Genomic DNA, 27,107 nt, shown 5'->3' with positions numbered 1-27,107 from the left:
AGATATGAGTGACATCATATGATACTTGTCTTTCTCTGACTGACTTATTTCACTTAGCATGATACTCTCCAGGTCCCTCCATGCTGTCTCAAAGGGTAAGAGATTCTTCTTTTTTACTGCTGCATAGTATTCACTGGTATAAATGTAACACAGCTTTTTAACTAATTTTATTGTTGTTAAGACATTGGCAGAGTTAGGAAAATATGCTGCAATAAGTAAAGATAAACACATCTACTACAATGTCCTTTTTAAAATTATATATATATATATATATATATATATATATATATATGCTTCATCTTAAATGTCATATATATATAAATATATATATATGCGCTTCATCTTAAATGTCATATATATATATATATATATATATATATATATATATATAATTTCAGAGAAGAAGGGAGAGGGAGAGAGAGATAGAAACATCAATGATGAGAGAGAATCATTGATCAGCTGCCTCCTGCACTCCCCACGCTAGGGATGGAACTCGCAACCCAGGCATGTGCCCTGACCGGGAATCTAACCATGACCTCCTGGTTCATAGGTGACACTCAACCACTGAGCCATGCTGGCCGGGCTGTCCTTTTCATAAAAACAGTTTTAATTTACATATTTTGGGAATGAGTAAAGTGACAAAATGAACCTCAGAGAAAAATAAAGATTGCTATTCTGACTTTACAATTTAGTTTGCTAATTTGGAATTATATCAGGCATCTCAATATTGAACTATGGACAGTCAGGTCAAGGAATTAGTCACATTTAATTTTAACATTTACTTTCTATTAATTGAAGATAATGGTTAATTGAAAGATTTTCAATTTTTCTATGGTGTTTGAGTTTTATAATATACATTTCAAAGATCATTCTAAAATGGATGTAATTTGTATGATTAACATATGTTCATGCTAAGGATATTATTTGCAAATTTTAGACATTACACACTTGTGGGTTTCTCTGGGTAAAATCTTCAAAATAGTACATTCGAGACACACAGATTAATAGACTTTCTATGTCTTTCTAAAACATTTCAGAAAGAACTCATTTAAAAATAACAAACCTCTATTTTCAGTGTCACCCAGGCACACTATTAGAGAGATTTAAATTCAGAACAAATTGCAATAAATACCATAATGATTTAGAGATTTGCAAGTCCAACAAAAGCAAAACATGATTTAGTTTGGCTTTAGAAAGTTAATATGCAGTTTAATGTCTTGCATTTCACATATTTCATCTTCATCTAATTTTATCAAAACTCTTAAAATATTACCTTTTGTTTAACAAAATTATAACTCATTGTCTTTGGATGTTTCAATCTTTCGATACTATTTATTGTTGTTTTATTTTTTTTCTGAAATACTTTCAAACCTCTTCCCATTTTCATGTCTTTATAGAGTATCCAGTGTTTCACTTTAATTCACACGAATAACATGCACAAAGCTTAGTACACTGCATTTCCACTCAGAAATTTCTTTCAATTTAATATGCAGGTCAATGAAAATGACCTCCAGTGCATTTGAAAACTTTTCTGAGACGATGTAACATAGAAACCCACACCTGAAACCTATCTGATCATCTTAACCAATGTCACCACAATAAATTTAATTAAAAATAAATAAAAAAATATTCTAAGGCAGCGGACATATCTATGTTTTAAGAGAAAAGGAAGATACCAATTTTTAAATAGGGTAAAATGCAAACCTTTCATATTTGTTACCTTTGACAAATTAATCTAATTATTGTTTTTCTATCATTTTCATCAACTGAAGGTTTTTATTGTCTCCAGTAGTCATTCTTTTCACAATTTTTCTCACTTTGTTTTATCATTTCTGAAAGCCCAAACAATAAGCTGTGAATTTTGTTGTCAACCTAAGAAATTTAACTTACATCTGTTTTCCATGACATTTCTTTTGTTCCAATAGTACAACCAGGATAATTTTTATCAAAGTAAATACAACCCATGATCGCCTAGCTTTCTGAACTGCTCTGCACTTTAAACATAATGATATACTTGCCCATTTTAGCTGAATTAAAGATGCTATAATTACTGAGGCACAAGCTGATAAAGGAAACCAGAGGATGAGTCAAAGGAAGAAGAATGGAGGCTGAGAACAAAGTAGTTTTAAGTGAGGAGAAAAATGTAAAAAAAAAAAAAATTGTAAGATTGGAACGCAGTAATTTACCATTATGGGTATGTCCAGAATCTCGAACAAAATAAGCACTTGGGCTCTAACCAGTTTGGCTCAGTGGATAGAGTATTGGCTTGCAGACTAAAGGATCCCAGGTTCCACTCAGGTCAAGGGCATGTACCTTGGTTGCGGGCACATCCCCAGGAGGGGATGTGCAGGAAGCAGCTGATCGATGTTTCTCTCTCATCGATGTTTCTAACTCTCTATCCCTCTCTCTTCCTTTCTGTGAAAAATCAATAAAATATATAAAAATAAATAAATAAGCACTTGGTATATAGCAGGGGTCTAGCCCTGCTAAAGCATCAGGGGTGAGTTAATTAAACATTTGGCCAAATATAGCAGGCTAAAACTTAAAATTAGCAGCTTAAATTTTTAAGTTGATAATTTTGTAAACCTGTGAATATAAACATCCAAATGGCCTTTGGCAGAAAAAAGGTTTCCCACCTTTGGTATAGAGCAGTGGTCGGCAAACCGCAGATCCCGAGCCACGTGCGGCTCTTTGGCCCCTTGAGTGTGGCTCTTCCACAAAATACCATGTGCGGGCATGCACATACAGTGCGATTGAAACTTCGTGGCCCATGCGCAGAGTCGGTTTTCGGCCTGGGCGAGTCTATTTTGAAGAAGTGGCATTAGAAGAAGTGGGGGGTGCCGGGCGGTCGGGCGACAGGAGACTCGCAGGCGGGCCGCAGGATATGCAGCTTGGGGGAGGTACATTGTTTTGAGATACATTCCCTGAGGTCGACCCCTTCCAACTCTCCCATCCACACTCCTCTATCTGAAACAAGTATACAAGATGACTGTGGATGGGAGAGTTGGAAGGGGTTGACCTCAGCGAATGTACCTCAATCAAACTGAGGACGTTTTTAGCAAAGGCCAGCTTAGGAGTACCCTAATTAAGTTAATCACAATGTACCTACCTATATAGTTTAAAGTTTAAAAAATTTGGCTCTCAAAAGAAATTTCAATCGTTGTATTGTTGATATTTGGCTCTGTTGACTAATGAGTTTGCCGACCACTGGTATAGAGTAAGACCTTTAAGACAATTCAAAAACATTAGAAAATAAGTACAAAGGGATATGTTTCAGTTATGTTAAAATATATTGTCCCTGCATATCAATGTTACAGATATTGTCTATCACCATTAACATTGACAATTACTAACATTTGTATCTAAGAGACTGAAGTTACTTTCATATATTATCATATATCAAGAGAGGCACTCGCTAGACAGATTAACGTGGACCTTACTATGTGCCAGCCATTTCACTAACTGACATAAAGTACAATCATTTAGTCCCCAGAAAATATCTACAAAGTAGCATCATCTCCATTTTATAGACAATAAAAGTGAGACTCAGAAAAATCAAGCCACTTTCCCTAAGTAACTTAATCAATGGAATCACAAGAGATTTAAATTCATACTTGTCATTGTTTAATAGAAATTTAAGTTCAGGGAGAAAACCAAAGAAAACATACTAGAGATTGTTAAAATTCCAATTCAGGACACTTAACAATGTGAGAAATAGAAATCTGACTGACAAAAGCTCAAATAACGGTAATTTAGAAAAAAAAATCCATTAAATTAAAACAAGGTCTCCTTTGTTAATTTATGTCTATTACCCGAATGGGAATGCTACAAACTTCTGGTTCTCAAAGTTTAACTGTATCAGAATCACCAGGAGGGCTGATAAAAGACTTTCTAGACTTCTCCCTTAGGGTTCAGATATGGTGCCTCTGGGGAACGAGCCTGAGAACTTCAATTTTAAACAAAAGGTCCGGTGATGCTCATCCGCTGGTACAGGGACCATACTTTAAGGAATGACTGTGTGAGCTATTTAATCTGCAATGTCCAGTTAACATAGGGTACTTGAAAGCTCCATGATATCACTTAAAGAAGTAGTTACTTCACAAAATAATTCATTTAAGAAACAAGTTAAAACATAAAAAAATTATAGAGGATTAAAAAACTAATGAAATGGTCTGAAACTTATATTTTATAATCATTCAGTATTACTCAGAAAGCATTTCTATAACATATTTTAAGTTGAAATACCACACAGAAAAAAAGAATGTGAGATCATATTGTAGGATATTTTTACACATAATTTACTTTCCTTAAGTACAGTAGACTCAGGAAATAAAGAAGAATGGTGCTCATTGATTATAGGAATTTGAGAGAAATACTTTACATGAGAAAATAAAAAGCACTCACCAATGGAAATACAACTATCACTCATTGGAGCCAAGTGGGAGTATGCCTTTATATACAAAGTTAGATTATACTGTTTGAAATATCTTCATATAATCATATAAATTATAAAACTCCTGGTTTAGTGCCTGCCTACTCAGGGCAACCTTAAAAGAAAGAGAGCCTCATCAAATTTAAAAGAAGAGAAAACATACAATATAGGGTCTCAAACCACAATGGAAGTAAAGTAAAAATTAATAATATAAAAACACCTTGAGAAATCCCAAAACATATGAAGACTAAACAACATACTTCTAAATAACACATGGATCGAAAAAGAACTACCTCCTTTTTATCCTACTTATCCCTGCTCTGTGGCTCACCCCATTCATCTGACACTTGTCCATGAAGGAGGTAGTTAATAGTCTCCACTCTAAAACACTGATCCTCTTCTGGCATTTTTCTCTCAACACTTCAGAAATATCAAAATAAAATATAATGAATACATGATAAATAAATGACCTCTGCTTCGGGTTAAATTCAATTTGTTGACTTTCACAATGGTCTTTGGGATAACAAATGGTCTTTGGAAGCCTTTGGAAGCCTCAACTAAATCACTGAGGCTTCCCTCCAACCCTTATCCCCACACAGAACACAGAGATAATCCCTTGGGTGCCAACTTCATGTCAAGGTTACAAAAACTCTTATGTACTCTGACTAGAGTGTTTTGTTTTTTTCAAACCAGAGATTGATTCCTCCAAAGAAATGGTCTCAGGGAGAATGAGACTATTAGTTTGAGTGACTTTAAATCTACATAGTTGTTTTGTTTTATTTTGTTTTAAATATGCAAATTACACCTTGAAGGGTTTACAGCTAAACCATTCTCAGCTCACATCTTGATGGGGATTAGTTCTTGAAGAGTGGGAAAATAGTATAAAGGATCTATGGGGTAGTGTAAGGAAGAGTAATTATTTTAAAACTCTAACGTTATATATCAGATACTGGTTGCACAACTTGAGAAAATTGAGACCAGGGCACTGGATGGCTAGAATGTCATAGACCAAAATCTCTGATTCCTAGAATCTGATTTTTCTACTAATTGTAGTAAAAGTCTAGAAAAGTCCCAAAGACAATTTCAAAATGGAATACTTAAAATCATCTTCCACACTAATATCTGCACTGGGTAAACATTATAAAACAACTTTTCATTTGCAACTATAATTAGCACTCTCTCTTTTCCCAAATTATAAAGAAAATGTTTTGGGTAATTTTCCATTCACTTTTTTTTAAGAAGAAAATATACTTTTACATTTAATGTGTAATTCACCCTACTTTTTCTTTAAAATAATTAGAAATGCATAGGTAAATTATTTAATAGTGTCAGCACTTGGATTTTAAAGATAGTAATTTGGATTCAAATATTAATCTTTGAATTCTACTTGAAGGTCTACAGGCTTCCTTACAAAACAAAACAAACACACAAAAAAAGCAAAATGTCTTTTGTCTCTTTTGTTAACATTTTCTTTGGAGTCAATAATAAAAAAAAAGCTTTTAAATTAAGAAGCTACTTTTTCTCCTTTAAATGTGATTAGTGGCAAGTGACATGAAGTTAATGGCTTTGAATCAACTGCAAAACCTGCTAACCTGCTGCTTCATAACCATCTTTACAACTTGGCATTAAGTCTTCTCATCTCATTTAGACTAGTTAAGTCTTCTTCGATAATCAACCTGCCCCTGACTCACCATTTCTGGCTATGGAGCTATCTGATACTGCTTTCTCTGAATAGAAGTATCTTGCTACACTTCTCTTTCTAGACTCTCTTAAAGACTTCCTAATTCCATTAAATATTTCTAACATCATCTTACTTTATTCCATGCTTTTTTAAAATGACAGTCAAGCAAGGGTAGAAAGAAGGTAAAATATAGCTGAGGCAGACTTGAGTGACTTTCCTTATTACCATCCTGAACAGGACCACAGGAAAAAAACCAATGTATGCAGCCATCTGACACCATTAAAAAGAGAGGCTGATATTACTTGAATGTTAATGCCAAGTTACCTTTCCTTTCTACATTGGTGGGTACGGATCTTCCATTCTGTGCCCAAGAATTTGAAAGCCCTTTCCAACTCCTCTCATCTGAACACCTGCTTCATTATTTCACTGGTTATAATTCTCAAGGTGTATTATATGGAAAAGGAAGTCAAACATCAATTTTGGGGAGAACCCAAGAGCTATGAGACACACTACAAGGTTAAAGCTTAGAATATCTTGAAGAATTAAGTTATTTCCCCAAGTCTATTTCTCTCAAATGATATTAATGGGACATTAATTATATAATTGAAATTCATAGGTAAAGGGGTAGTCATTAAAGGTTTTAAAATAAGAAGAAATAAAATGAGTTTTCTGATTTGACAGCTACCAGAGAGTATTGTGATGGTCAAGTTATTGATCATGAAGGGCTGAAGAACTTTGTTTTAGAACTAAATAAGAAAAAACAACAACACGTTCTCGGTATATCATCAGAGATTAAAACATTAAGAGTTAAAGATTTTTTGTTATGACAGGGATAAAGGATAGAGAAAGAAGGCCAGGCGAACAACAGTAACAAAAAAACACCCCTAAAAGAGTGGGTGCTTTATTTGTGTATTTGCATGGTGGGTGCTCAGTGCAGGGCTGTGGATCTGGTTAAGCTTTATAAATGCTGAACTTGAGTGCTGAAGACAGCCAGAAGAGGTGGTTAGCAAAGAGTCAAGAAATCTAGAACTGAAAGAGTCAAGACTAATTTAAAAGTCATCAGCACAGAGAAGATGCTTTAGACCATATGAATCGATAAAATAAAGAGAGAACAGAATCAAGAATAAAATCTCAGTAAGTGCCTAAAATTAAGAAGCAGAAAGAGGAGAAAATCAAATGCTGCTTATCACGCAGCAATAATATCAGCAGATCATCTGCTTCACCAAGATACAGAACAGCAGTGTTAGTACTTGATAATTTATAATAATGCTATGTATTATTCCATTCATCTATACTAATAAAAGGGTAATATACTAATTAGACCAGACGTCTTCCAAAAGTCCTTCCAGACAAAGCCACAGAGGCTGCAAGGGCCAAGGGCCAGCAGCTGTGGCAGCTGTGAGGGCAGGTCCAGCACCAAGTTCCCTTTTACAGAGGCCATGGGAGAAGGCAGAAGGGAGAAGGTAGAAGAGAGAAGGCCAGTGCCATGGGAGAAGGCAGAAAGGAGAAGGCAGAGGGAGAAGGCAGAAGGGAGAAGGTCAGCACCAAAGGAGAAGGAAGAAGGTGGCAGTTAGGCAGTTAGGGGGATCAGGCTGGCAGGGGAGGGCAGTTAGGCAGTTAGGGGAATCAGGCCAGCAGGGGAGGGCAGTTAGGGGGATCAGGCCAGCAGGGGAGAGCAGTTAGGGGGATCAGGCTGCCAGGGAAGAGCAATTAGGGGTGATCAGGCCAGCAGAGGAGCAGTTAGGAGCATCAGGTAGGCAGGCAGGTGAGCAGTTAGGAGCCAGTGGTCCCAGATTGAAGAGGGATCCCAGAATGGAGAAGGTGCAGGCCAGGCTGAGGGACTGCCCCCTTTGTGCATGAATTTCGTGCACCAGGCCTCTAGTCTTATCTCAATAAAAATATAAGATACTATTACTATTTTGCAAATATTGACAGCAATGAGATTCATTTACTATCCATTCATAAGATATTTACTCATAGGTATAAGGTAATGTCTGAAGTGTTGGGAGATATGTTTATTAATATGACATGCAACTTATCCTGCAGAGTGGTCAAGCAGTCCTACTATCCTATAAAATAAAAGGCTAATATGCAAATTGATCAAACATCAGAACAACCAGTCGCTATGATGTGCACTGACCACCAGGGAGAAGACGCTCAATGCAGAAGATGCACCTGGTGGTCAGTGCATTCCCACAGGTGGAGCGCCACTCAGCCACAAGCCAGCTCAGGGCTGGCGAGTGCAGCAGCGGTGGCGGGAGCCTCTCCTGCCTCCATGGCAGTGCTAAGGATGTCCTACTGTGACTTAGGCATCAATGGGACATCCCTTGAGGGCTCTCAGACTGCTAAAGGGCACAGGCCGGGCTAAGAAACCCCTGCCCCCGAATGCACAGATGTGATGTACTGGGCCTCTAGAATATTTATAAAACACAATGCTTACTCAAATTAAACTAACTACAACTTAAACTCCTTTCATCAACAATTTACCCTAGAAAAGGAATAACTAGTATGTACACATTTTCACATTTATCATTTCATTTGATTTTTATAACAATCTTGTTAAAATAGGTAGGCGGGTATATTCCCACATCTGACTGACAGCTTGTTTTGGCTTATCTAACCACATATGTCTTCTCTTAAGATATCTGTAAGCAGGGGCAGAGTGCTGATGATGGAAAATCTGGTACAATTCCAGCTTCCCTCCTTAGGAAATATTAAAATCCTGTGGCTTCCTTAGAAAGATTTTTCCTATCATTAAAGGTCAGGCCTTTTGGTTACCAGGGACACAAGCATTTCCTCAGATTCTTTTTTTAATTTTGTTTATTCAAACTTATATAATACAGAAGTATATTTTAATATTTATTTTTCATATAAAGGTGATGAATTCATTATGTAATATTTAAGACTAGAAAATAGTAATAAAAGCATCAATTATAATTATCTCTTTAGAGGCAACTATCATTAAGATTCTAGTGTTCTCTATAGATATATCTAAAGGTAGGTCTATATTTACATCTGTTTTATCTATATATATAGTGATGCCATCTTTTTTATTCAAATGTACACCTTGCTTTTATCACTTAATAAAATAATTTGTCCATGTAACGATATACCAGAACATTATTTACCTTACCATTTGCCATATGAGGATTACATTTGAAAGTTTTGTTTGGGAGAGGTTGAACATAATGTTTATTCACATGGTTCTCATGTCTATAGTACTCCATGAAAGTAAAAAGCCCTTTTAAGTAAAATATAGCTGGAAGAGCACTGATAAGAAAATCCATAGCACTATGTAATCCCATTAACTCTGCATATAACCTATTCATTTTTTATTAATGACTTGGATGAATGTGTCTGATCAACTGTGTAGATGGCATGAAACTGGGAGAAATAATAAACATGTTGGATGATTAAATCATAATCCAAAAGGATCAGGCAGGTTGAAAGAATGGGCTAAACGAAAGAAGAATGCACATTTAAAAGGATAAAAATAAATTTCTATGCTTGAGTTACAAACAAAAAAGCATCTCTAGTAGATGATATGGAATGTGATTAAACAGCAAGTTCATGCAAAATAAAAATAACAAAAAGATAATGGTGCAATGTGGCTGAAAAAAAAGCTAATGCAATGTTGAGTGCTTTAATAAAAACCCAAGAACCTGCAGGTTTGTTTTTCTCTAAACTGAACAAGTCAAACATGGATATTTCAAATGGTTGCCATCTAACAGAGAGTGCTCAGGTTGCAAAAAGTCTCAATATATAACATATAAAGGAAAGTTAAAAATATGAAGGATATTTATCCAGGAGACAATGATCGTAAGTTTTAGAAATTAACTCAATAGCTGTATTAAAATATGTGAAAGGATTTAGGAAAAATAATTTGACTTATACTAAGAGACTTATTTTCTGTTCTATGAAAGCAAAATTAGTACCTAAATAGGTTCTGGTACCAATTCCAATGTGGGGGAGGGGAAGTTCCTACACAAATAAGCACTTCTTGGGATACCATCTGGGCACCCTACAATTGAACTCACTTCTGAAACTACCTGTCCAGAGAGAGCCTCAGGGTAAGGGCTAAGTCCCACAAGACCATCGTTCACTTTAGATGCCAGTCACAAGCCCAGGTTACCTGTGCTTTTGACCCTCCCACTGAGTTTCCAATGATCCCCTACAACTCAGGATCCAATTACAAGTCCACATCGTTGCCTGAACTTCTGACAGACTAACTGTAAATCAGAAGTCCCTACAACCTCCACCTTAAGTTTGATTAATGTCCTAGAACAACTCACAGCACTCAAAAACAACAATTTGTTTACACACAAATGACCAATTTAATACAAAGTCTGTTAAAGGCTATAAATCAGTAGCAAGATAAAGAGATACACAGGTTGAGGACCCAAACAAAGGATCTTCTCTTCCTCATGGAGCTTGGAGTCCAGCACCATGGCAAGTGGAAGCATTCTAGTTCCCCAAGGGGAGCTCTGCAAACTCTCTCCTTTTGTTTCTTTGTGGAGGTTTCATTACATAGACATGACTGATTAATGCATTGGTGATTGATTCAACCTCTAGCCTCTCTCCTCTTCTCTGAAAATCAGGGGGTAGAACTGAAATTCCAACTCTCTATTCATGGATGGTCCCCCTAGCAACCAGCCTGTATCCTTAGGCACTTTCCAAAAGTTACTTTCATTAACATAAACTCAGTTTGGTGGTAAAGGCTTGTGATGAATAAGACATCCTTTTCACTTTGAGGCTCTGAAGCACTTTCAGAAACTGAGGATAAGAGACCAAATCTATCCTATCTAATAAAAGATAAACATGGTAATTAGCATACGACCGCTACCCTTCCCATTGGCTAATCAGGGCGATATGCAAATGAACTGCAAGCCAAGATGGCGGCCGGCAGCCAGGCAGCTTAAAGGGAACATGAGGCTTGCTTGCTTCAGTGACGGAGGACTCCAACGTTCCCTGCCTGCCGCTGCCGGCCTCTGAGCTGCAACTCTAAGCAACTATGTTACAAATATAGAAGCTAAACAAAACCCCAGAAACCTGCTTTAGTCGCCAGGCTTCAGCCAGCAGGATCACAACATTGTTTCAAATACAGAAGGTAAACAAAGGCCAGAAACCTGCTTTCAGCAGCAGAGGCCTAAGAGCTGGAGTCAAGCCTCAGAGCTAAAGCTTGCCCAGAATAAAAAAAAAAAAAGGAAAAAAAGGAGCGGTTGGGAGCTTCAGTCACCTGGCAGCCTAAAACAAGCCCTCAGCCCCTCACCCAGACTGGCCAGGCACCCCAGTAGGGAGCCCCACCCTGAAGGGTGTGTGGCCAGCTGCAAACAGCCATCAGCCCCTCACCCAGGCTGTCCAGGCACCCCAGTGGGGACCCCCACCCTGATCTGGGACACCCTTTAGGGCAAACCAGCCAGCCCCACCCATGCACCAGGCCTCTATCCTATATAGTAAAAGGGTAATATGCCTCCCAGCTCTGGGATCAGTGGAGCCACGAGGCCTCCTGGCACCGTGATCAGTGTGACAGGGAACAGCGCCCTAACCCCCTGATCACCCTGCGGCTCTGTGTGTGACAGGGGGCAGGGCCACAACCTCCCTATCAGCCCTGCTCTGTTCGTGACAGGGAAAGGCGCCCCAAACCCCTGATCAGCCCTGCTCTGTGCCTGATAGAGGGGAGCTCCCCAACACCCTGATCGCCCTGAGGCTCTGTGTGTGACAGGGTGCGGTGCCCCAGCCCCTTCCCCCCCACGGGCCCTGCTCTGTGTGTGACGGGGTAGAGCCATAACCTCCCCATTGGCCCTGCCCTGAGTGTGACAGTGGCAGCATCCCAACCCCCTGATCGACCCTGCCCTGTGGGTGATAGAGGGCGATGCCCCAACCGCCCCCCACGGGCCCTGCTCTGTGTGTGACGAGGTAGAGCCATAACCTCCCCATCAGCCCTGCCCTGAGTGTGACAGGGGGCGGTGCCCCAACTCCCCTATCAGCCCTACTCTGTGAGTGACAGGGGGGAGCTCCCCAACACCCTGATCGGCCCTGCTCTGTGCATGACAGGGTATGGAGCCCCAACCCCCCTGATTGGCCCTGCTCTGTGTGTGACGGGGAGGCGCCGCAACCTGCCCATCGACCCTGCCTTGAGTGTGACAGGGGGCGGTGCCCCAACCCCCCAATCGGCCCTACCCTGAGCGTGACTGAGGGTGGCAACGCAACCTCCCAATCCGCCCTGCTCTGTGCATGACAGGGTGCTGCGCCCCAACTCCCCAATCGTCCCTGCTCTGAGCCCGACCACGGGCTGCACCTAGGGATTGGGCCTTCCCTCTGCCACCCGGGAGAGGGCCTAAGCCAGCAGGTCGTTATCTCCCGAGGGGTCCCAGACTGTGAGAGGGCACAGGCCGGGCTGAGGGACCCCCCTGACCCCCAAGTGCACAAATTTTTGTGCACCGGGCCTCTAGTATATATATATAACAGGCTAAGAAACTGTCCAACCGTCCGACTGGAAGGTAGGTATGATGTGCACTGACCACCAGGGGGCAGACACTCAAGGCAGGAGCTGCTGAGCTGCAGTGACTTGGCAGTGGCGGCTCTCAGGTGATGCACCTGGAACCAGAGAGGAGGGAGCCCGATTCCAGGGTGTGTCACCCAAGAACCACCTTCTTGCAATCCAGGACCTCTCGGGGGATGTCAGAGAGCAAGTTTCAACCCAATCTCCACAGGCCAGACCGAGGGACCCCACCTGCCAGAGGGACCCCCTCACTCTGCAGATTCCCTTCAAGACGCTGCTCTGCCCCAGGTGCAACCGGCTAGTAAGGGACTGCAGGAGGTTGGCTCCAGGACTTGTTTGGTCCATTTCACCCAGTCCCGCCCCACCAGCCACCTTATAATTAATTTCCTTTAAAAGTGCACAAATTCGTTCACTGGGGCACTAGTATTATATAAAAGATTCTCCCATTGCTCTTATAGCTCAGAAAATTCTAATGTGTTGAGAACTGTGAGCCAAGAACTATGGGTGAAGACAAAATATACATGAGAAATATATTTCATCATGTGAATGACCAGATACATATATTCCTTTTAAATCATAATACCAAGAACCAACGCAAAGAATTACAGAAAGATTAATTTTGACTCAATACAAGGAATTTGCCTAAAATGTAACAACATAGAACAATAACAATAAAACATTCAAAAGTATCCAAAAATAAAATGAGCTGCCTCAATTTACCTCGTGAGTTTCAGAATCTTTCAGTCTCTGGAACTTTGAAGCAAAAATTACTGTACAGTTGACCCTTGAAAAACACGGGGGTTAGGGATGCTGGTACTCATATAGTCAAAAAACTGTGTATAAGTTTGACTCCCCAATACTTAGTTGTCCCTGGGCATTTGTGGAATATTTGTTCCAGAACATCCCCCTCTCGTGGATGCCAACATCCATGGATACTCAAGTTCCCCCTATGAAATGGCACAGAGGTCAGTGCACAGAGTCAGCCCTCCACATCTGTGGACTCACAAATGCAGACAGAAAACAGTGGAGGCACTGATTGAAAAGAAATCCATGTGTATGTGCACCAGTGCAGTTCAAACCCATGTTGTTCAAGGGTCAACTATATCATCATCTACATTCTTCCCACGCATAATTTCACCTAATCACATTGTTTAAATTGCCAATATTGATAAATACTGATTTCATGTCTTATCTGTATTCAAAATTCTTATCTCATAACTAGTGGCCCAGTGCATGAAATTTGTGCATGGAGGAGGATTTCCTCAGCCCAGCCTGCACCCTCTTCAATCGGGGACTCCTTGGGGGATACCCAGGCCTAAACCAGCAGTTGGACATCCCTCTTGCAATCTGGGACCGCTGGCTCCTAACCACTCATTTGCCTGCCTGCCTGATCACCCCTAATTCCTTCCCCTGCCGGTCTGATATTGTCCCCAACTGCTCTTCCCTGCCAGCCTGATTGGGCCTAATTGCCTCTACCTGTCTGATCTCCCCTAACTGCTCTCCTCTGCAGGCCTGATCTTGCCCCAAACTGCCCTCCTTTGCTGGCCAATTTGGTTCTGATTGGTCAGTGTCTATGCCAGTCAGCATCAAAAGCTCTGCCTCCTAGGCAGCCATCGGCTCCTCACAGTTCACCCAGACTTGGTTCTGATTGGTCCGTTTCTATGCCAGTCAGTGTCAAAAACTCTGCCTCCTAGGCAGCCATTGGCTCCTCATAGTTGACCCAGATTTTGTTCTGATTGGCTGGTTTCTATGCCAGTCAGTGTCTCTGGGCCTATCAACGGGGCCTGATCAGAAAGACGGGGATGATCAGCAGCCCCGGTGGAGGCCTGGAGAGAAATGGAGGTGTGAGAAAGAGAGGCAAGTGCTGATCAACAGCTGCCACACAGGCTACGAATCAGACCCTGCTTCTCTCTTCAGGCCTCTCTCAGGGCCTGATTCACAGCCCCCTCAGCAGTCCGTGTTGGGTTGCCACGGCAACACAGCACTGACTGCAGGACTGACTTCTGGTTGGTTGAGACTCTGGTCGTGAGGGACCCAGGGTTTTTATATATTAGGATTGCACCACTCTCCTTTTTATCTCTGTATCAGTGCTTCCCAAATGAAGGTGATTTTGTCCCTACCTCAGTGTATACTTGGGACAGTCGGGATACATTTTAGTGGATATACCTGAGAGGGCTGTTACTTGCATCTAGTGGTAGAGGCAGGAGATATTGCCTAACATTCTACAATGTAAAAGGCAGTTCCCCACAACAAAGAATTATCCAGCCCCAAATGCCAATAGTACCAAGGTTAAGAAGCATATGTCCAACATGTAATGAACTAAGCATGACCAACTACAAACTCAATATCTCCCCTCCACTACCCTGCTTTCCCTTTGAAATCCGAAGTTTCCTTTCAATAAAACTTAGGTTACTCCGTATTATGATTAATGGCATCACTAGCTACCCAATCCTATGACCTAGAACTCTTGGAGTCATCCTTAACTCCGCACTTTCCATTGTCTATTGATCTACATCTAAAATGACTTTCTGAATCTTCCCCTTGGTTTCCATCACTACTGCAGCTGACCTAGTTCAATTTCACATTTTCTCCTAACATGATTTTCTTTTCTAATTCATCTTTCACATTGTAGCCTGATTTATCTTTCTGAAACACAAACGCAATAGTCCTATTATCCTATTGGAAACCACAGGTAAGCCTTCTGGGAATAAAAGTTTAGTAAAAGTCCAATGAATAAAAGTTCAAACTTTGAATTGGCATAGAAGATGCTCAACTATATGGGCCCAAGTTCTCTCAACAGTTTCATCCCATACCATTACCTCCTCCCCTTGCATGCTAGATTGTAAAACAGTACTTTCAATCTTTTTTTAATGACAGAGTCCAAGCTCTAACATGTTTTCACTTATGGATAAAGGAGGCAAGTGTTCACATTACATATGTCCCATTATATATCTATCTTTATATAAACATCTATAATCTTGTTTAGGTTGAGGTTTCAATTTTGTCTAGACATTCCTAGAGAGAATATATATTCCTAGAGAGAACAGAAAATGTAAAAAGTTTTATTCTCTGCCATAGTGATTATAACTGTTTAATTTGTTTGGTAGCCAAATGAAAGACACTAGTTATTTATGGTTGGCTTTGTGATATTTTTTTTTATCTTGTTAAATATATTTTTATTAACTTCAGATAAGAAGGGAAAAGGAGAAAAAGATAGAAACACAATAATGAGAGAGAATCATTGATCGGCTCCTACAGGCCCCACACAGGGGATCAAGCCCGCAACCCGGGCATGTGCTCTGACCAGGAGTTGAACTGTGACCTCCTGATTCATAGGTCGATGCTCAACCACTGAGCCAGCCAGCTGGGTGACTTTGCGTTATTTAAAATTATTTAGATTTTTATAAATAAATACATCCAAAGATCAGGAATCCAAAATGCCGTCACATGTTGTATTCTCCCCCTGGAGGAATGAGAGGATCATTTGTTATGTTACATTTTCTTTGTTTGAAGTATTAAAACTTCTCCAGGGAAGGTTACAAACCTAATAGTCCTCTGAGAGCAGCACTGAAAGAAAAGCAAATATTTGACTGTCTAATGCATGTAACCAGAGTTAAGTCATTGGACATACAGATGGTTAAATGCTAAGGATGAAACTAAGGGAGGCCTCATGAAGTACCTTTGAGTATGTACTGTCCTGAAATATAGTGATGCTACACAAACCCCAAAATCCCTTTTAATAAGGTGGAAACAGAGGCATGTTGTTGGGTGCACAGAACAGTGCACCCACATCCTTTATATTTGCTTTTGGAAATTGGACTCATTGAGACTGTCACATGTAGGCACTCGAACACTGTCCTCTGCCACGTGGAAATGAATTCTTGCTAAGGAGACCACGCTGCTGGCAGCCAAGAACAAAGTTAGGTGTTCCAGGGAAGCCAGTCTGGGGCTACAGCCAAATCTCCATAAAGCAGAGAGTTCTCTAAATAATAAGGAGTTGACTGTGATGGGAAAAGCCTTCTTGCAGGTGCAGATGAATGTATTGTGGAATGCAAATAAACCTTTTCAGATGCTTGCCCTGTCCCACCACCACAACCTGATTTTCAGTGTCCTAATCTTAATGGAGTTCTTCACTCAGGGATCTCTTTACCCCAAACGGTTCCAGATGTGAGATGCAGCAGACAAGAAAGAAAACAAGGGAGTGTATTGTATAGAAATAAAACCAAAATAAAATAGAAATGGGGTCTGAGATAGAAGTCTTTCTGCTATTTCCCAGGCCTTCTTCTTGCCTTTGGCAATATAACTTGATGCATTCTCTTCAGATTGAATACCTGGAAATGAGCCTTCAGGCACACACTGCTGATATTTTGAGTAGTTATTAATAGACTACTCTATCAAAATGAAGCCGCAGACATCAATTAAGATATCTGTGTCATCACTGTAGCTTTTGAAAGAAAGCATATTTCCTGGAGTTTTATTGGCTGAAATTCTTTTATTTCTATCAGTCTCCTGCATTTTACATTCATCTTTGTAATAAATTAGGTCTGACATAATTTAATTTGCTATCAGATCCTAAGAAACCATTTCACAACAACGATTTTGGAACATTTCATTCCCTACAGGAAATTTCCATACAGAGAATTTCTTCCTCAACAATGCTTTCTTATAATAAAACCTAAATCAGTAATCGATCTGCTTAAGTAGAGTTTTAGGCAAAATTAAACAGAGCAATTTCTTAAGCTCTGCGGTTTGTTTATCAGCAGTAAATGAAAGTTAAAAATATAGCAGCGTAATTTGCAAAGCATCATTTTCTGATACCTAGCCCAGTAATTATAGGAAGCTAGATTTTTCATATTCTTCTCAATGCAGCGTTATTGTAGATCATCAAATCAGACAAACAGCATTTCTTCCTTACTGATGAAGTTTTTCATGTCTCACAAAAAACTCAATACATTATTTCTCTGGCTTTTTGTAATTTGCCCAATCTTGCATTCCTTCCAAGGCTAGGGTGACTCTCCACTTTTCTTTTCTGGAATAGTGAACCAAGTGAAAAATAGACCTGCGGAGCTGAAAAAGATGTATTCTTCACAAATGTAATGGTGGACATGAATGGGGTCTGTGAAATTGACTTATGAAATCATAAGCATATAGCAGAATAATTTAGTACATGGATTATACCCAACTTTCATAAATGGGTACAAGTTTGACAAAGCCAGCCTGCAGTAAATCTAATTTCCTGTATGTGAGATATCCATTTGACATTGGCTAGAAGATTCTGTGTAAAAAGTGACAATCAATGAGACCCAAGCAACATTACCTAATTGAAAAGGCCATAAATATACCAGAATAGAAGGTACCTTATAAAATGAAAATAAGGGGAAAAACATGAAAATTTTGGTAACTAGAACTGCATAGTGGGAAACTATGGTGAAATTATTATAGATAACCTATTAAAGGAACAGCAATATTAGGTTACGTTTTTAAGCTAAAGGGTAGAAGAGGTCTTTAGTTTGACAAAAAATAATTACTCAGGAGCCAGCTAAAATGATCAGCAATGGTCATTTATCAGATGATATCCTGTTTTATTTTGTTTCTCCCACTCTATTATAATATTATCGATCATCAGGATTGTTATCAGGATTCAATACACAGCAAATGGGTTGTGATGCTATTGTTACTGTTACATACATACATACATACCTCAAGGGCAAGACTTACTCTTTTGCATTATTTATAAATCCACTTAATATTTTGCACAAAGCTCTGCATGTGAATACTACCAGCCCAAAGGACAGTGATGATAGGTGTCTTTGAAATTTACATACAAAATCATTAATATATGAAATCATACTGTAAAGTGCTTTTTAAGGATTCAGCTGCCACGTCTTTCATTTTTGATTGGGGCTGGTCAAGAGTGGAAGTGGGAAGGTCAAGAAATGACAGCTAAAAGTTTTTAGATAAAAATCAAAGCCAGGGAAAATGATTTTAAAAGATAGGAATAGGAAGGCAAGAAGCCCTGGAAAGCTCCTCCTGTTGCTACCTGAATGTCAAGCGAGCAGCACTTCGCTCCAGACCCTTCACGGAAGGAATCATTGGGAAAACACAAGCTGCATAGGTAACTTGTCTGCAGTATCTGCAGGGGAAGATTTCTATCATAAATACTAACATATATGTGACATATATTAAAAGGACCATGACTAGCTTATCTCAGTCTCCACTAAGATCATGCAAGACGGTGTGAGCTTATGTCCAGTAGTAGGAGGGATTTAGAAAAGGGTTTAAGAATTTCACAATAATGCAGGTAACAGCACATTGGGATGGATTAGCAAAGGCAGCTATGATCTACCTGAACTGAAAATGCTTTGAAAAATTAGAGATCTCATCTCACGCTGAAAATCACTTCTCAAACTCTTGTTTAGCCCTCTAAGATTTTAAGACTGTGTGCCAAGGGCCAAATAAAAATACAACTATGTAAAACTTATGTTTTATTTAGTAAGGAAAAATATATTCATAAACTAAGAATGACATTTTTCTATCATTAAAATATCTAGCTCTCATTGATTTTATTATTCATTCATCGATCCATAAAATTAATTTGTACAACTGAAATTTTTCTGTTGTTGACTGTACAGCAATGGATTTAATACCTTTAATAATAATTTTAAAGAAATCAATACTAGACAGCTTACTAATTCCTGAAAAAAATCCACAGTTTTAGAAAACATTGGTGTTAGATATGAGAAATGTTTTCTTTAGAAAGTCACATCTAAGATCCGCTATGTAGGAAAAAAAATGTCCTTAAACTTTTGGTATTATTATTTTTTAAATAATAATACATGTTTCCAGTAGATGACTTTTTAAAAAATTACAAAGTGTTTTTGTCATGTATTAAAAATAATTAAAATATGGGTTGAAAACTAATTCCCTTTAAAACTGTTTCTTGGGCGCCCTGTGGTTTTTTTTTTGTTTTTTTAAATATATTTTTATTTATTTCAGAGAGAAAGAGAGAGATAGAAACATCAAAGATGAGAGGGAATCATTGATTGGTTGCCTCCTGCACATTGGACCTTGGACGGAGCCCGCAACCCAGGCATGTGCCCTTGACCAGAGTCAAATCTGGGACCGTTCGGACCGCAGGCCAATGCTCTATCCACTGAGCCAAACCGGCTAGGGCGGGAGCCCTATTTGAATGAGGCAGCATCCTGTCCTCTAGGAGTGCCTTATGTAGTAGCTGAGATCAATTTCATCAACAGCTACCTAGTATGAAAGGCTGGGAAAAAAATCCAATGGAAATGCAGAGAAAGTAGGAACTAACCCCAATATACCACACTTAAAAAAAAAAAGTCAAATAAAAAAATTAAGTCAAAACAAAACTCCAATCAGATTTCTTAATTGAGATGGTGTGCTTGTAATTACAGTGCACAGACATCGAAGATCTGGTCCATTCACTTTCATAATCCACCTACTGTAAAGCACATCCTTCGTACCTCAGTCAACCTTTACTCTCTGCCAGTTCTGTTCAATTTACCGTTTGAATTTTTGATTGATTTTTAGAGAGAGGGAAAGAGAGAGGGAGAGAGAAACATCAGTGTGGGGGCAAAACATTGACCTGCTGCCTCCTGCATGCCCTCTACCAGGGATGGAGCCCGGAACCTGGGCATGTGCCCTGATCAGGAAGGTGTACAATTGCTCCAGATTGTAGATGAAGACACTGAGACTCAGGGACTAATTACTTTTCATCTCATATGTGACATTAATAGTCAATCCCGCTGTTACTGACATCAAAGCCCATACATAGGCATTTAACTATTATGCAACAGACAGTATTGATAAACATTCACACACCTGTTCTAAACCAGAGACAGACACTGGGAAATATTGGACAAGACTCCGCTCCTGCTTTTAGTCTAGTGAGGAGGACAGGCAGGTCTTCATGTGCTAAATGTGACAGCAAGGATGAGACTATGAGGCCGTCAGAGCACAAAGAAGGATGCTAAGGGTGTTCCTACAGAGGTTGGGCAAAGCTCCCTGGAGGGAGCAACACTTCAGCAGAGAACTGAGCCCTGAGTCAGAGTTAGCCCGCAAGCTGGTGAGAAACGACAATCAGCTGGCATTTTCTCGCTGGTGTTCCGTGTTGGAACTCCAGAGCTGCCAACACTAACTTCATGCCAGGTGACAAACGGCCTGAGTGCCCACAGCTGCAGCTCCCGCTATATACTCTCTCCCTCCTATTCCCATCGTTGATGAGCCTAAGACCAGAAAAGAAGGCATCTTAGGAACCATTGATGTTAGTCAGCCTTTGGAAGAGAAATACAAGAGACGTTCTTCACTCTTGTTAGCAATACAGTCACAAATCCTTTGTTATTTTCCTCTAGCACTTGCTGAAATAGAAGTTTGCTGCTACTAACTCTCATGTTTATACATTTTGGTGGCAGGTTTTTGTATGCTTAGAAATATACTCATTATTTAAAAAAAATAAATACACGATTCTCCCTGCCACCCCCTCCCTTCCAGGAACAGCTCTAAAGCATGTCAATGCCCCTCATATTCCCTAAGGTTAATTCTTGCTGCTAGGAACTCTTCTAATTTGCCCTAACTTTCAGCAGTTCTGACTTCTCAATATTCTGCCTGCAGTTATACAACACCCCAGGGACGTAGGTATGCCAGAAGGTGTCTATTCCAGATGGAAATAGCTTTACCAAGTAAAGGCAAGCTTTGTACCTTTATAGAGACCTCCCTATTTTCAATATCACTTTAAAAAAGATGTCCTGTTTCAAACAGTTAATGTGAGGAGAAGGAACTGTCTTTCTACCATGGTGTGCCAAATGTAATATCCCCAGTAAACCGAGCTTCTCTAAAGACGTCCATTTTGCCCTTTAGAAGTCACTGCCATATGTCTAGAACTACTTCTTTGAATTTGTGTGAAAAATAAGGATTTAATCTGATTCCATTGTCAAAAAGCAAACAAACTTCATTGCTGTTTGTCGCTGGCAGTGCCTTTAGTACAATAGAGTCAAAGGAAGCACAGAATTGATTTCCTCCCTTTAAGGGGTGTCCAGTATGGCTGAAAGGCTAAAGATCATGTGAAACTGACTCAGTGACACTGACTAACGGCAATAGTGACATCAGGACACCGGGGGAAGAAGAAAAGCTTTCTCTTCACTAAGAAGGAGGAACACAATGTGGGATCCAGTCCTGGACATTTCCCATTATCAGTGTATATTTTATATTTGCATACTTTTGAATGCCAGGCCTTCCAAAGAATACAGAAAAGTACCCGGGATGTTTTCCAAGACATTGTATTTGTATCTTTCAAAAGGATCATTTAAAGCAAAACCAAACACTCTCCTGAAACAGGTTTTTAAAAATATAAGTCAGAGAATCTTGACCAAACTAGCTCCAGTGTATGGAGAAACTCTATTTCCATGGTAGAAGTAACACAACAGCTTCAAGTCAACCACTATGGGGGGAAACCTGCAGGGCACACTGCAGTGCATCTCTCTGAAACTGAATATCCAGCTTGATTTGAACAACATATGCTTTTCCTAATCCATTAGGCTCCAGGTCAGGCCGCGCCCCCAGGACGCAGCACAGATGACAGTCTCTGGTCACTGATCTTACTTGCTCCTTTCACATGGGCTACAAATAAAGTATTAACAGCAGGTCCAGCAGCAGAGAGACCAGGACTGTCGTAAGTATTTGTCACCGACATTGATGTGAGAAAAAGCCAGACTCTGTCCAGACTTACTCAAAGCGAAACAACTTCTGCGTCCTCAGTTTGGCTGACACATAGGAACCCCATCAGTAAAGATCTTTAAACTGAGAAAATCCACCCTTGTATTTTTTTAGACGAATCATAAAAATACTTTAATTAATTACGATCTGAAAATCATCGTCACAGTAGACAGGTTCTCTTGGGAAAAAGGAGAAAGTCCCTTTTGCCCGAGGGACTTTATTTTTAATGTTGTTGCTTCAATGACATTGTTCACTTGACCTTTTATTTGTCCAACACTACACATGCATTTATAACTTAGCTGACATTCCTATTAAAATGTCTGTTTATTTGTATTTAGTGTCAGCCTTTCAAATGAAAAATACTTCTTCTTCACTACTTTTTTATGTATGCCTGTCATTGTCCATACAAAGTATTATTACACAGGGACAGAGAAAAGGACTACCTATGCACAGTAAGCTGGGAGCACAAATATACTACCTTCATGCCCCCCCCTGCAAACTATGGAGGAGATTATTTTGCACTCTACAATTATAAAGAGACTCTAGAGAGTTTGAACTAAGCTGCAGACTAGCAAATATTTGGAGCATTCATGTAGGAAGTTATATATATATCCTATATAATAAAAGGCTAATATGCAAATTGTCCCCTCAATGGGGAGTTTAACTGGGAGTTCAACCAGGAGGCAGCCAACCAACTGCCCACAGCCCCTCCTCCAGGCAGCCAGACCCCACCTGTGCATGAATTCATGCACCCGACCTTTAGTATATACACTGAGTGACCAGATTATTATGACCACCTGACATTTGTAGGAAAATTAGCTATAATTTCAAGCTGAAGTTGCTAGAGGGCCAGACCATTATAAATAGGGAAGCAGGTTGTTTACCACGGCAGTAGAAGTGATTTTTTTTCTGAAGATATGGGTAAACAACATGATTTAACAGCCTTTGAATGTGGGATATATATATATATATATATATATATATATATATATATATATATATTGCAGAGTACAAAACATTTCTCAAACTCTTCAACTCTTTCTCTGAATTCATTTGCTTAACGTATGTTATATCTCCATTATATGTCTACTGCACAGATACAAGATGAGCTAGTGAATTCTGCCTGAGTTCTGCCTGAGTAATCATGTAGTGTGTAATTATCTTAATAACCCTTTTAAAAATGTGAAGGCAAGACTATTAATGTAAGAGGTTAAAACGGAGTAAGATTAAACATCAATAGTGGCTATTCCAGGGATCTTCTTTGCATTACCTGAGCCATAAAGGAGTTAGCTGGAACAAGAGCTTCAAAGACTTGGTGAACTTTGAGGATGTTAATCATTGATGACTATTAGAAAAACTAAATGTAAATAATACAGAATCCTGGCCTTACCCTCATCTACCATTCATTCACTCATTTCTATGGCAGATAAATAGTTTTCAAGAAATTTCTAGATTCTATGGATACAATATTATAAAATACTTCTTTATGTTGGAGGCTATATTCTAAACTGGTAGATAATAAATGGAGTATAAAATTATTGTAACACTTCATACTGACTCTCACATTCATAGCACTGTGAATAAACTAATGATGAAATCCAAAATTTTCAGCCTGATATTCAAGGCCATCTCTAATACTGCCATACTTAGTTATGTAATGTTATCTCTTACTGCTCATCTGAGACCAATGAAGAAGGTGGTACCCAACACAAACTAAATATCTCACTGGCCATTGTCATCTTTACCCACCAAAATCATTCTTTCCACGCATCCCCTGAGAGGATGCCTTCCGAAAGAAAAGACCTCACTAAAATCCCTAAGTTAGATTTCTCCACCCGTCTAAGTGCTATACATCTTGGACATGTCCCTCTATAGTAGCATTTATTTTGTTTTGATTTGTATTTTACTAGATAATCATATTCATGAATATGTCCATTCTATGCATTTGACTGGTAACTTCTTGAGGGCAAGGACTGTTTCTAAGTTTTCTTGGTATCTCAGGCTGTGGTTAGAATATTGACTTACAAAGCTCCCATTTCATATTTCTTACATCAAACTGTGTTATATTTGCTTTCATGAAATGGCAAGACATAAAATTTAGTATCTGCTTCATGTATACATTTGTTACAAGAGAATGCATACAAGTTGGTAAGTAGTCTAGTATTAGTTATAGAGCAATGATGCTGAGTAAAACCTCAGCCTCTGTTATTTCCAATTTAGTTCTGAACTTCTAAATCTTTCACTTTTCTGGCTAGTTTCTAATGTAACTCCCTTCGAGGACTCTGTAGCTTTTGGAGCTCTTATGGATTGCAGTTGTAGTAATCTCAAGTCCAGGGAATCTATATTTGTATATCTATATGTCCTATTTTTATATACTCCCTTCAGCCAATATTTTATGTTCACATATAAAAAAAACTTTCCCCCCAAATTTAAAGCACAGAAAGCTAAGTACTGAATGAACCTGTAGAAATTTAATATATATGTCTGGAAGTACATTCTTTAAATTCAGATTTTTTTTCTGGCAATAGATGATCTTCATACTAAGTTATCTGGCTAGAAATATTGCATGTGGAGGCACAAAAGTCCATCATATATATCACAATCCCTTTTATAACTGTGCAATAATTCTAAGTCACATATACATATTATTGCTTGCACATACACAACCCACATTCACATGGCATATTATATCAAACAAAATGTACATACACAAGATATGCATTTTTTATCATAATGTTTGAATAAGCTGTATATACAATGTTCTTTCTAGCACACAGATGTAAAAATAATTCCTATTTTACAGATGTGTTTATATCTGCACCCATAGCTAAAATGATTTAATATCTAGCCCACAGTAGTGTATGTGTATATATACACATATATATATACATATATACATACATATATACATACATGTATATACATATATATATAATTTTAAAAGTCACATCTGGTAAAAGTATATGGTAATATGGTTTAGGTTTACTTTATTTATTTTCTCTAACAAAGAAACAATTTAAAAAGTATTTTGGTGCCATTATTATGTGTTTCTTTAGACCATAACTCAAATCATATTTCTATCAATAAACAATGTACTGTAAAGCCTTTATTATATCATGTTGGAAAAATGAAAGGTTGTACTCGCAAGCCCCCATGATCTAGGTGAAAATGAAATGAGTGTATGCACATGGGCACAATTCAGGACACAGAACGTTTGGTACATAAAGAATGATCACACGGGTTCCTACCCAGCACAATTCCATTCAATAGTTTCGCACGTACCAGCTCAGTTGCCCATGATCCATGCTGCTTTAAAATACTACAAAGCAATTTACACTCCAACTGCCGCCCGCTTAAGTTCTTCCTTGTGCGCTCAAAAATGAATATACTTGGATAATGAGCGATGCCCTGTTGCAGCTGCCTCTCCGAGTCCTTCAGCAACCCACCTCTCAGCCGCGCAGGGTTAAGCCTGCCGCTCCAAGCTCATTCTCCCCAGCAGCTGGCAACTGGTCCGCCACTGGGCGGAGAGAACGGGCACTGGGGCGCCATCTGGAGGCGCCTAGAGGCAGCTACAGCGAACTTGGAGCAACTCGGTGGAACAAGAATGTCAGCACATTCTTTGTTAAATAAGCACACTGGCTTTATTTACACTTTCCTGTGCACATGAAACAAACAAACAAACAAACGCAAAAATACTCATTGTGTTGCCTATGAATGTTCTATTTCTTTCATGCTTCACAATAAAGTAATTTCATGTACGTGATTTCATGTATGTACAAATGAGAGATGGCAAATTAATAATCTACTCTTGACTCATCTCAAAGGAAAAGAATTAACACTGGATTCTATCAGAAGTTTCCAGGATTTTGGTATTGAACTCAAGGGCAGCTTTCCGAAAGAGAAATCAATGCCTCTAAGCTAACACAGCGTGGGTGTCAAACATGCTCTCTACTTTAAGAAATTACAAACCTTACCTCTGGAAATCGTTAGTGTGTTCCTCATCAGTGCATTATATTGACTTGACTACAACAAGGAAAAAGAGTTTCTATTATAGCTCTTGTGATAGGATGTTCATATGGCTTTAATATTTAAACCAAAGCTCCTTGAATTAATTTTCCTCTAAGCATCTCCCTAAGGTTCTTTCCCTTAAAGGGGATAATTTATATACCTGAATGAGATATAAGCTTAATTAATTAATCAACTAGGGCATTTAGAGAATTATCTACTGTGATGTGCATTTAAAAATGTGATTATTGGGTGTTTCCTTACTCCCTACAGTTCAAAATGAACATGGATTGCTGTCCTTATTTCCCACTCCTATTCCTACTTCTGTCAGGCATCCAGATTTGGGATTTCACTTGTCCTTTAAAATTAAAATTCAACTTTGAAGCTATTGGTTGAGATTAGGAATTGTATGTATTTCCAGGCAAATGAGGATCAGAGCTTGATTACATACTCTATGGGGCCCCTTTGGGAAATAGAAATTCTTTTTAAGATTTTTTTCGTTTTTAATATGTTTTTTAAATTAATTTTGAGAGAGAGGAGAGAGAGAGAGAGAGAGAGAGAGAGAGAGAGAGAGAGAGAAGGATAGAGATAGAAACACCTATGAGAAAGAAACATCACCAATCAGCTGCCTCTTGCACACCCCCTGCTGGGCATGGAGCCTGCAACCCAGACATGTGCCCTGATTAGGAATCAAACCAGTGACTTCTTGGTTCATAGGTGGATGCTCAGCCCCTGAGCCACACTGGCTGGGC

At 39.1% G+C, this 27,107-nt stretch overlaps 1 long non-coding RNA gene across 1 annotated transcript in view; it reads right to left on the bottom strand.

Annotated features, from left to right (window-relative positions):
* Positions 1-25,873, bottom strand: part of LOC308517363 — a 115,002-nt gene extending 89,129 nt beyond the window's left edge. The window contains exon 1 of the long non-coding RNA XR_013995827.1: positions 25,633-25,873. This is a non-coding gene — a long non-coding RNA (uncharacterized lncRNA). The remainder of the gene's footprint in view (positions 1-25,632) is intronic.
* Between the last annotated feature and the right edge of the window lie 1,234 nt (positions 25,874-27,107).

This window comes from Myotis nattereri (genome assembly GCF_964212035.1).
Source record: "Myotis nattereri genome assembly, chromosome: 3".
Classification (NCBI taxonomy): Eukaryota; Metazoa; Chordata; class Mammalia; order Chiroptera; family Vespertilionidae; genus Myotis; species Myotis nattereri.
Note: the sequence above shows the minus strand (reverse complement) of the source record. Positions and strands in the feature narration are given on the sequence as shown.